At 46.0% G+C, this 13,339-nt stretch overlaps 1 non-coding gene across 1 annotated transcript; it reads left to right on the forward strand.

The window, feature by feature from the left end:
- Positions 1 to 11,939: 11,939 nt before the first annotated feature.
- TRNAR-UCG lies at positions 11,940 to 12,024 on the forward strand. Its single transcript has one exon. It is a non-coding gene; the product is annotated as a tRNA-Arg (tRNA).
- Positions 12,025 to 13,339: the final 1,315 nt, after the last annotated feature.

Raw genomic sequence — 13,339 nt, forward strand, 5'->3', positions numbered from 1 at the left:
AACACTGTGCCTGACACTTTGGAAGCCCTCACTAATTGTCTGTCAGATGAATGAACACAGATAAAATATTGGTTGACAATTAACTTGCTTCAAAGGATGGAGAACTCTATTTCTGGAAGCTGTATTGAAGTAATTAGTTCACAGATTAAATCGCAAAACTGCTTACTGGACAAATGAGTGAGTGACTTTCTTGGCACACTTCATAACAAGTGACACATCTTTGACCAGTCACCAGGAATGTGAGCTTACCCATCAAGTATTGAGACCCATCGACATGCTCAGGACGGTTCCAGTACCCGGGGGAAGGGAGAAGAAAGAAAGAAGACATAATAGAATAGTGAGACCCAGGCCCTGTCCTTGAGCATCTTAATTGTAATGAGGAGAGATAGATTCAGAAAGCTCTTTACAGAACCCTTCTGACACTCCAAGCTGGCAGTAGAATCCTGGACAAATTCTGTGGGATTTAGACATGGCTCAGCCAGCCAGATTGGTTCTGGTCACAGCGTCTCAAGACCACATCATGTCACAACGCACTATGGCCACATCACTAAAACATCCAGACATGTGTTCAGCCATCATGCAGCCAAACCAGTGTCTGTGGGGAGATGAGTGGTTCCAGTACAATCGCAAGTCTGAGAGTGGAAAAGGCAAATGAAGAATTTCCGTGGACACACCAACTGGAAAAGAGATGGGGATGTGCCAGCCTCTTCCATCAGAGCTATTGCCTCCTCCTCCTGTCTGTCTAGATTTCCTAACCTTCTCTTGCTAAGAAGTGTGGCTAATTTTTTATAACTCAACATCTATTTCCAGCTCTTTTTCTTTCACATCCCTCCACTGTAGCAGCTGGAAAGGCTGACTACAGCTTTTCCCAGCTGCCTTGTGAGGAAGGGTGGTCATTTGCTTCCTCTGGCTGATGTGATGAACGTGAAAGTCTGCTAACAGCTTCTGGGAATGCTTCTGCTTTAGTGACACCACCCCCACCCAAACCCCCATTTCGGTCTTGAATATAGATATGACATCTCAGGTTGGGCAGTCTTCTTGGAAACATGAAAGAAAAGGTCAGGATAAAAACAGACACGTCACTGATTACCTGACATCACTAAGCCACCAAAGCAAACCTCAGACTTCTTGTTAAATCCAGTTTTGTTTAAGTGATTGTTAGATTGTCTGTTACTTGCAGCTAAATGTATTCCTAACTAGATTCAAGATGAAAATTTTTCTTCTTTACACGAAGAATGATCCAATGAAATGTCAGACTCTGGGGCCCAACTTCTTAGGTTTGAAATCCCATCTCTGACACAAGTTGGCTGTGTGATTTTGGCCAAATTACTTAACTTCTCTGTGCCTCAGTTTCCTCATCTGTAAAGGACAGAATAAGACTCCTGCCTCATAGGGCTATTAGGAGGATGAAATTAATTGAAATATTTAAAATGCTTAGAATAATGCCTTACACATAAGGAACACTATGGAAGGGCATTATTTATTTATTATTATTATTATTATTATTATTATTCAAACCTGAGTTTCTTATTTGACACAAGAACCATTATTTGTATCAAGTTGTGGATGAATCTGTTTGAATAATAGATGGTTTTTGTATGTGGATTTTGTTGGCCTTTCTTCATTCATATACGACTTAATGGGTATCTGTCATGGGCTTGGTTGCCTGTAGATACAAAGGTAGACATTTGGAGCACAAATAAATATTCCCCATGTCTGACCAGCTAGGGATTACACACACACACACACACACACACACACACAGCTATGATTGTGAATCACAGGAAACTTTAAAGTGTCCCTCCTTTTTCTTCTGGGAGACCAAGGAGCTTGCGTAAACCTACAGTTTGTCAGTCAACCTCCATGGGTACCAGATGCTCACACTCCCTTCCTCTCCTGCCCTGGCTTCCCTGGAGCTGCCCTAAACGGTCCCTGCTGCTCCCGGGATACAGAGGGTTGCTGATGGTGCCACTTCCCAGCCAGCTGCTGGCTGCAATGTGCCCAGAGTAGCACAGCAGACCCATGCAGAAGAGAGGGGAACAGAGACCTCCCCAGCCACACCATCCCCTGAGCCCCAAGCACTGGGTCTGTGCCCAGACTCTCATAGATGTTCTCAGGAGAACAGTTCTCTCATGCTCTGGCTCTCATTCCTATAGCGATGGATTCAGACGCTGTCCACCAGACCAGACTCAAAATAGTCATTCCTGCCATTCTAGCCAACTCTTCCTTTCCCTTTTGCCTCCTTTTCCCATTAGTTGCCAAAAAAAAAAAAAAGTTTCCCATGTAATTAAAGGAATGGACGTGAGTAGGGGGTGAAGAGTGGGCCTGTCTGCACCAGCAGCAGCTGGGACCCAGCCTGGCCAGCAGAATGCTCTAGCCCAGTGCTGTCAGAGAACTGTCACCTTAACACTTCATGACAGTGAGAGGTAGTCGGGCAGGCTTTTAAAGGATCAGGCCACACTGATCCCTTCAATACATGAGTATTGATCACTCACTAGGTGCTTGGCATTGGGCTACTGCTTGGGGTACCATGATGAATAAACACAGAATCTAGCCTAAATCACAATTTCCAATGAAGTGAAACAAGGATGAATCTGAGCACTTTTTTTTTTTCTTTTTTCCATTGAAACATCTATGATATGCTATCACTTTTGGACAAGACACATTCCCAGCCTGGACCCTCCAACTCCCTCCATAGGGAATAGAAAGATAAACATTCTTTTATTTGCAGTTGACATGGTTTTATTTTCATGAACTAGGAGTGGCCTTAATAGACAACAGGCCTTGCTCTTCAATGACTGCCAAAAAAGAAGAACTACAGAACATCTTTTCCGAAACCACATCTCTGAACATTTAACTCACTCAGAGTTCACCGTCCCATACAGCAGTTACCTTTTGGTTTATAATGTAACTGTACAATTCTGATACCCTCTAATCTAAATCTCCAGGACAGTTCACTAAGAGCCCAGTTCCCAAGGGGTCATCCGACAGTATTCCTCGAAGATAAAAACCCCCTAGGAGAAGCTATGTAACTCATCTGGAAAATACACTGAAATATTTTGGGGAGAATTTCACCAAGAGTGATTGGAACCGAAATGGAGAAGTCTAATTAACCCTCCATTAACCAGAATATCCTGTACCTCTAGGAATCTTGGTTAATCAAAGTTTTATTGTACTCTTGAGGATTTGTAGTAACCACTCAACCTGAGGTGCCAATGGCTCAGAGGACAGACACAGTATTATTGCCTAGCAAGTCCTTACGGGGCCTGCTTCAATGTATGAGCAGTGTGCACCTTCACCTCTAGGTACATACCTCCAAATAACCGGAAGAAGGACTCTAATAGATATTTGTACACAAGCACATGAAAAGATGCCCAATGTCCCTAATCATTAGGGAAAAGCAAAGTCAAAACCACAGTGAGGTATCATCTTACAGGCATTGATATAGCTACTATTAAAAAAAAAAAAACAGAAAATCATGTGTTGGTGAAGATGTAGAGAAATTGCAACCCTTGTACACAGGTGGTGAGAATGCAAAATTGTGCAATGACTATTGAAAACATAATGGCAGTTCCTCAAAAAATAAGAGACAGAGTTGCCATAGGATCCAGAAACTATACTTCTGGGTATATACCCAAAATGATAGAAATTAGGGTCTCAAAGAGATCATTGTAAACCCATGTTCATAGCAGCATTATAGCCAAAAAGTGGAAGCAATCCAAATGTGTATCAATGAATGACCGGATAAACAAAAGGTGGTATATATACACACAATGGAACATTATGCAGCCTTAAAAAGGAATGAAATTCGGATGCATGTCACAATCTGGGTGAACCTGGAGGACAGTATGCTAAGTGAAATAAGCCAGAAGCAAAAGGAGAAATACTGTACGAGTCCACTTACACGAGGTACCCGGAATAGTCAAATTCATACAGACAAAGTAGAATAGTGGTCACCAGGGGCTGGGGGGAGGTGGGAGTTACTATTTCAGGGGTCCAGAATTTCAGCTGGGGAAGACAAAACAGTTCGGGAGGCGGACGGTGGTAATGGTCGCACAACAACGTGAATGTACTTGACGTCATCGAATTGTGCCCTCAAAAATGATAAAAATGATGCATTTTATGTTACTTATATTTTGCTAGGGTAAAAAAAAATTAAATAAAGAAATGGGTGTTCTTAGGATGTCACTGGCATGCATGTATGTGCAAGGATGATTGCAGGCCATCTGTTCTTTTCTGAATCGTAATCCCTGGCCTGTTTATGCCATAGCGGGATCCTCAGTCTTGGCCGTGGTCTCCTTTCCCACCATCCACTAAGGAGTGTCTGATTAAGTGGCATTGCTGTATCCACATGTGATTTACAAAAATAATATCTTATCCTCACCATCCGTCCTGTTTGTGGCTGCACACTGTAATAGGAATAATTTCAGAAGGTTCCAGCTGGCCTTCTTCAAAAGGTAAAGAAAATCCAACATTTTTCAGGTTTCTCTAATCTTTTGTTGTTTCAAGTGAATGCTTCCTCTGAAGGACACTTTCAGCATTTCTGGGATCTATTAAGAAGAGCATAATGAATGTTACAGAACCAGCCAACTTAAGGAGAGAGAGAGAGAGAGAGAGAGAGGAGAAAATATTGCCAACTTGCAGAAATCCCCCACACCCTCTTTATACCAAAGGAGCCATATCTTCATGCCATAATAAATGCAAACTTGGAAAGGCTCACAAACCCGCCTGCCTCTTCAGCTAATGACAGCCTCAATTATGGGGCCTAATCCTGCATTCCTGACACTCCCCTTATCCCTGCATAACTTCTAGGGGAGTCAAAGGGCCCTCAGCCCTGGCCCTGGCAGGGAGACATTAGTTATGCAGGAGCAGTGCCTGGGGCGTGCTGGCAAATTTAAGGGTCTGTTCATATAACAACACACACTTGGAAGCCTTAAATCCTCATGCTTTGACTCTTCACCTTATCCTGAAATAAAAAGCCACAGTAACTCCATTAAAAAATATAAAATTCCTCCACAGGAAATGAACACTAGTTTGCTTCTAATTTATATCGGTTTTAGGTTTCTTCTTCCCCACTCCCTTTTTACTTTGAATGTTAGTGTCCAGTTCTATGGAAAATATTTTCCTTAAGGAAACAGATAAACACGAGCATCATGCTCGCTCTTCACATTTTATTTACTAACCTGGCCGAAACAGCGTTGGTTTTTCTGCGGGCTCTCCCCGTTCAGTAAATGAGCGGAAATCCCTCACAAATACACCCAGAGGTTACCCCCTTAAGTCACCCTGTGAGGACACCTAAAGACCTCTGGCTTATTGAGAAGTGGCCTTGTTTTGTATAAACTAATCATCCATCCAGCTACGTTAATAACGAGGCTATAACTCATTTTCATCCTAGGCACACACTGTGTATTATCAGTCTCCTAATTAATCCCAGGCAATTCAGGGGGCAGGTATTATTACTTCCAATTTTCCTCACTGCTCCTCATGCCGGAGACTCGGCAAACAGAGGGTCATGCTCTGTGTCCCACAGGCAGGCCCCCGAGTCCCAGCCCAGAGCCCACTCCACCCCAGACAACCTCTCTCCGGACGGGGAAAGCCCTGGGAACCAGCACACCCCTGCTGATCTCTGAGGCGGTGGGGCTTCCTCACGGGAGAAAGAACCTGGGGTCAGCAGACATCCGGCAAGCCTGCTTAATGGACAAAGTCAACAGCAGCTTCCCCAGAGTCGGAAAATAAACTCAGAGCCTTGGTACACTGAGCATGGCCGGGCCTGTGCTCTGGGTAGCTGAGACTTCTCCCTCACACCTGCTTTGTCCTTCCTGGGGCGCGGTTGTGGTGGGGGCCCCAGACCTCACTCCCCCCACCCCCCATCAGGCTGCTAGCTGTTTAAAGTCATGATCTTGGGCTGAGGGTTCAAACCCCTCCACCACACCTATAAAATCATAATCCTAGAGCCTTTGAAGTCATAATCTCCCAAACAGGGGATTCTTAGGTTCACTGAAAAAGTAACTTCCCCACCTCTTCTCACTTCCCTGGTTCTGAGTCCAAAAAGGCATGTGTTCAACCATGAACATGAGCATCTATAAACACTTTCAAAAGAGGTCCAGCTCCCTCAACTCCTAGGGCCCTTGAGCACTGGAAAACTTTCTTTTGTTGCATTCCAAAGAGCTCTAAGCTTCGGGTCTGGAGACCCGTGTTCAAGTCCTAACTCTCCTACTAAACTGACTGGTACTTAAACTCCCCAAGCCTCGATTGGCTCATCTTTAAAGTGAAGATAGTAATACCTGTACTGCCCCCTCCCTTTGCAGGATGGCTGGGAAGCAACAATCCTTCCTGGTCTCCTTCATTAAGCTTCTCTTCTAATCGGTCAATAGCGTTGGAGTTCCTCGGCACAGGGACGTTGACCATCCTCTGCTCTCACTCACTCTCCCCCGGTGAGCTTATCCACCCCAGTACCTACGCTGTCAGCACCGCGCCCAGTAGGCCATGGTTCCCATTTTAGGGTTTCTGTGCCCACATGAGGTGTGCTCTCAGTGCACCTGCAGCTCTTCAGAGGGTTGTACCTGCAGGTCAAAGAGGGAAAGAGCTGGGGCTTGTGTCCCGCGCCCCCCCACCAGTGAGGTTCCTTCTCTGCAGGCTGAGGCATAACTTACTGCGCCGGAGTTCCCCTCAGAGATCAGGCTGACTGCTGCCCTCTGCAGTGTTTTGCCCTAGACCACACTCTTGCCTAGCGTCTTCTTCCCTGCTCTTACCTTACCCTCCCCTTCCCTTACCTGGTTCCGCAGGAGCAGTTAACCAGCAGCTTACACACGAGTACTCAGCACGGGGTCTGTTTCTAGGGACCTCCTCCGGTAATGTATCTCCAGCCAGACTTCACTCAACTCCAGACTCACATATCTAAATATGTCCTTAACTCCCCTTGAATTTCTCAATGGCACCCTCAAGGCCAACATACTCAAAACAGAACTCATGGTCTTCCCACATCCCCAAGCCCAGACACCTTCCAGGGTTCCCCAACTCAATGAGCCCTACCCCTTTCACCACTTACCCCCAGCCACTTCACAATGTAGAATCCAAGGACTCTCCTTAGAACCCACCTTCCCCTCCATGTCCCATTCTGTACAGGCCATCTTTAAGCTCCTGCGGATTTTAGGTCCCTCATGTAGCTAAAATCTACAAAACTCTCCCCATCAGCTTCCATCACCATCCTGCCTAGGCCACCATTGACTCTTTTCCAGATACCCACAATCCCCTCTGATAGATTTACACACCTTCCTTGTGGCTTCCAGCTTCAGTGCTCCAAACCACTAATCGAATCACATCACTTCCCTACACAAAACTCTTCCACAGGTCTCTGTTGCTGCTAAGTACAAAACTCCTTCCCTTGGCCACCAGACCCTTCATGGTGCAAGCCTACCTCTCTTTTCACTCCAGCCTGCAGGCATCTGCCTCTTTCGGTTCTTCCACCCAGACTTTTCTTCCTTCTCCTCTGCACCTCATTTGTTATGCCCAGGCCTTCCACTCAGCTCAAGCATCACTGTGTCAAGGTTACCCAATCTGATCTCAGATTTCCTATTCCAGGATCCTGCAACACCCCGGTATCTCTCCTTGACACCGGCCACAGCTGCAAGATGTTGCAGTCAAGAGATCACAAACACGCATCTGTGTGATCATGTGACTCGGCTACCAAGCCCAGTCCCAGGTTTCACCACTCTGTCCTCCGTAACACCCGGCAGATACTCAAGGAACTTGGTTAGCAACTTAGAAAGTCCATAACCAAGACTGGAGGAGTTTAGGAGCCTAAGTGTTTCCCTCAGTACAAGCAGGGGCAGTGTCTGTTCTGTCCCTGGGACCTTCCCGTGATCTTCCTGCGACGGCTCTGCCTCAGGCACGTGTGACCTGAGAAATCAGAGGATTATGCCATGAAATAAGGAACTAGTCTCCCTTAGGAGAGGGAGGCATGAGACAGATTGTAGGCTTCAGTTCCCAAATGTCAAGCTGGAATTATCCCCTTCCTAAAAAGGAAGATACAAACACACTGTCAACGTTCAATCATCTAACTGCCTTTTAAAAAGAGTTCTCCAATCAAAAGGGAAAAGAAGCCATGGTGTATGCCTACAATAGCCAAGCTCACGGCTTCAACGCGTGTCTTCACGAATCCTCATGGCAACTCCGCGAGGTATTGCTTGCCCCGTTTTACAGAAGAGGAGACCAAGGAGCTAAATATCTTACCTGAGATCATGAGGTGAGGGAGCAGATGGGCGAGGCTCTCAGGGCCAAGGGCGCTTGCCCGAGAGCCAAGACCATCTTCGTGCCCCACCCCTTTCCATCTGCACATCCCAACCGTTTTCTGAAATTTCATTTGTTGAAAAAAACATTAGCCTGTGAATGTCTCATATTGGTACACAAAGTATGATTGTTTCTGGTTTATTTGTTCATGAAAATCACCAGAAAGGCTTTACTTCTGATCCAGCAGATACCATACTTTGAAAGAGCATGATTCAAAGCAGAGCCTTTGTGAGAAGCAAGGACCAGGTATTATTTATTTTGGTGATGACTAGAAACTAGTACGTTCTCTATAAGCCCTTGTGAAATAGAATTCGACTTCTCTCTTGCTGGCCTATTGCATGAAGATGAAGTATGAGAAGTTTCTGGTTCTACTTATCAACCTCTGTCAGCATTCAGTTTGTTTTCCAGACCAAGAGCTTGACTTACTCTATGAAAATGAAATACTGTTTTTGAAAGCATAAAAATGAAGTTTTTCTCTTTATTTAAAAATAAATTATTTATTTATTTATTGAGAGAGAGGGAGAGAGAGAGAGAGAGAGACAGAGAGTGAGAGTGCATGCACATGAGTGGGGGAGGGGTAGAGAGGGAGAGAGAGAATCCCAAGCAGGCTTCTCGCTGTTGGCAAGAGCCCAACATGGGGCTTGATCCCATGACCCCGGGATCATGACCTGAGCTGAAATCAGGAGTCAGAAGCTTAACCGACCGAGCCACCCAGGTGCTCCAAGTTTTTCTCTTTAATTGCTGCATGAACCAATCACAATTATTGTAGTTTGGGAATGGAATGGAATAAATTTCAAATAGGGCCGATGCTCTTGAACAGGGAAGCAAATCCACGTGCATTCATTTTTTACCCCATCTGTAGACAGAGCCCGGACAGCCCAAGGTAAACAACACATCTGAAGCCGATTCTTTGTCTGGGACCTCGAGGCAAGCCATAGGGAGTGACAGCAGCCTCAGAATCCATAAAGCAAGAACATGCTCTTCCTGTTCCTCTTGGGATCCATTTTATATTTCCATAAATGCCTCATGCTTTGTATGTCTTTGTCACCAGGCTTGTCTTGATTTTGTCGCCAGGCCTGTCTGTGTATCTTTGTCACCAGGCTTGATAACTCCTTATGGGCTACTGAGATTGAAGAGTCAAAGGAGAAAATCAACTTCTCAGGCTTGGACAAACAAACTCCAATAATACCACTCAGAGCCAGCATTTTGACAACTCCGTGCAGTTTATCACTGCTTTTTTTTTTTTTTTTTTTTTTAATTTTTTTTTTCAACGTTTTTAATTTATTTTTGGGACAGAGAGAGACAGAGCATGAACGGGGGAGGGGCAGAGAGAGAGGGAGACACAGAATCGGAAAGAGGCTCCAGGCTCCGAGCCATCAGCCCAGAGCCTGACGCGGGGCTCGAACTCATGGACCGCGAGATCGTGACCTGGCTGAAGTCGGACGCTTAACCCACTGCGCCACCCAGGCGCCCCTATCACTGCTTTTATACACTCACTTTGGGGCTGAGGCTTTCTGCCCTCTTTCTGGAATGTTCTATCCCAGATCTTCTTCCACCTTAGTTCAGATGTCAACTCAGTATCATCTTACCTGACCACCCTAGTGAGCGGGACTTTATATAGCTGTGTATTTTTCCAAAGCCATGAACACTCTCTGAAATCTAGTCTTTTTGTTTCCTTGCTGGATACCTTCCTCCTCACACTAGAATATTGGTCTCACAAGGCCAGGATTTGTCTTATTATTCCTGCCTCCCTGGGGACCAAAACAGTGCCTGGCACATTAAAAACACTCAGTATTTTTCATTGTATTGGTGAACAACTTCATTTGAGCATTGTGGTCCTGCCTGGTAGTTCTTATCTTCATTTTAGAGATGCAGGACCCGTATCTCTTTGAGATTAAGCCATTCTCCTGGAGTCACACAACCAGTCTGCAGCAGAATCATAACTTGAACCCAGATCTTCTGCCTCTGGTCTGGAATCTTCTGTTGGGAAGGAAAGTGAACTTTTACCCAAAATTGGGTCATGCTGGGTACTCTTAAAAGCAAGTTGCCCATCAGGGATCATTAAATGTCAACAGTCTGGAGTATTAAAGTCCTGATAAAACCCTGAGGCTATTCCTCATATCAGAGATGAAAAAACACCTGCCAGATGAGCTTAATGGCACAGTGCGGGACTGTTCCCAACAGCAACTCATGGGTGGGTTGCTGTCCCTCCGTTCTCGCACACCACAGACCCTCTCCCATCCCTCCCTTCGCTGACCTTGGACCTCACTGGCCTCTGGGTCCCTCATTACAGGAGACTCTGGCCTGGCTCTAGACTTTGTGCAATTTTTCTGACATCCTAATTTCTTGATCACCTGTGCTGACACGATCCTGATTTCCTTCAATATGTCTTTTTTCCACTCCTGGGAAATTTATGTCTGCTCTGGCATATGTCCCCATCTTCCTTTGTGAAAAGAGAGGCAAGGAGGGGAGAGAAAAAATGCCTTTTAATATTTCTTAGCATTGTCTTCATGTTCTGTCAATAAATTACCTCCGCCAGCTTTTAGAAGCCCTACTGGCTCTTGTACTGACCTCTAGTTCCTTCTGTACTTGAAAAATGCCTTATTATTTATCTTAGCCTCTCTTGCAATCTTCTCTTCATTCCTCACCTTTGCTTTCCTTATCGTGTTTTTGCACTTTCTTAACTTTGTGCCATAATTTCTCTAGCTGAGTTGCTGTTTGATTTCTTTTTTTCATGCTTGCTCGCTTTCCTAGTTTTGATTACTTCCCCTACCACTACCACATCCTTTTTAGAGCTATTTGTTTGGCCTCTTTACTACACTTCATGTTGCTAGGGAGCATGTATTTTCTTTGGGCAGTTTCTAGTCATTTCTCTCCGGTTACACTCTCCCGTTGGCAGCTGCTCTTAGTACCCTTGGATTTCCTCGGTAGGAGCTGAACACTTTTGTTCCCTCTGGACTCCCTGCATGTGCAGGGAGGGTCCTAATTCCTGCTGGGCCTTGCAGGGAAAGAGCAGTTTCCCATACATTGGGCTGCAGCCGAGAGAAAGCGAGGTGCCTCGATTTCCACGTCACTCAAGTCTCCCTGAGTCAAACCGCCCGCGGGTGCAAGTGGAGTCACTTTACAGTGGTGTTCCATGCACAGCGGCAGGTGGTTGGGTGACTCCTGTGTGCTCACTACTAAGACCAGTTAGGTGTGAATGATATCCTGCCGGGTTCCTCGGCCAATGTCCGCCTTCTGGATGGCTTTCCGGCCACCAGGCACTGCTGCTGATCCCGGGCACTGCTGCCACCTCTGTGGGGGATTGTCACATTGACGGGTGCCACCAAACTGCTGCCACACACCTGCACTGCCATGACTGAGGCTGTAGCTCTCAATACCGCAAAGCCACACTGTGTTTGGGTAAAAGACATCTTCTCTCCAATGTTAGGCTTTGTCCACAGGTGTCAAGCTGGCACTGCTTTGGTCCTGTAGAGCTTTCAAGGAAGCAGAGTGAGTGTCATCTCCTTCCAGCTCTTCTTTATTGCTCTTCAGACAGGAGTCCCTGCAGCTTGGTTCAAGTACACGCAGATACCGTTTGCCCCTTTGACACCGAGGCAACATACGTCTGTCCATCTCATCTTCTATTAGAATGAGGGGCCCTGCGGGGCGCCTGGGTGGCTCAGTCGGTTGAGCGTCCGACTTCGGCTCAGGTCATGATCTCATGGTTCGTGGGTTCGAGCCCCGCCTCGGGCTCTGTGCTGACAGCTCGGAGCCCGGAGCCTGCTTCGGATTCTGTGTCTCCCTCTCTCTCTGCGCCTCCCCCACTCATTCTGTGCCTCCCTCTGTCTCAAAAACAAATAAACATTTAAAAAATTAAAAAAAAAAAAAAAGAATGAGGTCCCCTGCAAACGGCTCCTTAGTTCTGCATGCAGAAGGACTTTGGGTGAACACACCTAACTACATCTATCCCATCATGGTCACAATTTAGGGCCCACTGCACACGTCGGACTTTGGACACAAGTGCAGCCCCATTCTGACATCTGCCAGAGTCCAGTGGAATCTCTGTTCTCAGGTGTCGACTTCAACAGCATCCCGAGGATGCCTGTCTCCCACCATGGAAAGCTGCAGGTAGCAGACAATGGTAATGGATGGAAAATGAAGAACGAAGGTGATGGCAGATACAGCAATCAGTACAATCCAGGTTCATTCAGACTTACATGTACTAGATACAATGCTATCTTCTAGAATCACAATGATAAATATGGTTACAATTTGCAACTTTATTTTAGAATTTAAGTTCTAGCGAAGGAGAGATCCACATGAAGATAAAATTTAATCACAATATTTTTGGTGGTGAGATAAAGGTTTCCACTGCGAGCCATGGGAGCACAGAGGGGTTGCTGACAGTCCTTCCTTATGGCAGATTTCCTGTGTTTTCTGAGTGTTCACACGAGCAGGTTCACCACAGTAAATATGCCACTCGCACTCCCCGTCTGCACCCCTCACGTCTCGAAAGGTATTTAAGCCACGTCTGTTACCCACTTTGACTCCCATGCCAGTGGGAGAATTGACTCCCATGTCAACTCTCCAATCAGATATCAATGACCGAATCTGGGCCCATGGCGCTCTCTGTCGCAGCAATTTGGAATGAGAACACAGAGTATGAGTCAGGTGCACCCACAGGATCATGGGCACTTGACCTGAAAGGTCATAGAGAGTTGATCCTGAAGTTGATGCCCGAGCAACCCAGGGCCACCCATGAGGCAAAGTCATGGGATTCCAAGGGCATGGGTAAGCAGAGAGAGGTGGACCTCAGAAAAACCGGGAATGGGGCACATGATGCAGAGAGCAGATGCAGAGTGGGGCCGTTCAGAGTCCTGTGTCCGCACCGTGAGTTCACATGAGCTCGTGATATCCTGGTTCCGGACCTCATGGAATTCAAAGCGTGTCTTTCCTCTCATTTTTCTGTAAGATTATCTGTTGTAATTCTATGGTAACACTCGTCTTACCTTCAGCTAGTTTGACTGGATTTTTTTTTTTTTTTTTTGCTTTGCAACCAGAGCCTGAA

This window comes from Panthera leo, chromosome D4, assembly GCF_018350215.1.
Source record: "Panthera leo isolate Ple1 chromosome D4, P.leo_Ple1_pat1.1, whole genome shotgun sequence".
In the NCBI taxonomy this organism is placed as follows: Eukaryota; Metazoa; Chordata; class Mammalia; order Carnivora; family Felidae; genus Panthera; species Panthera leo.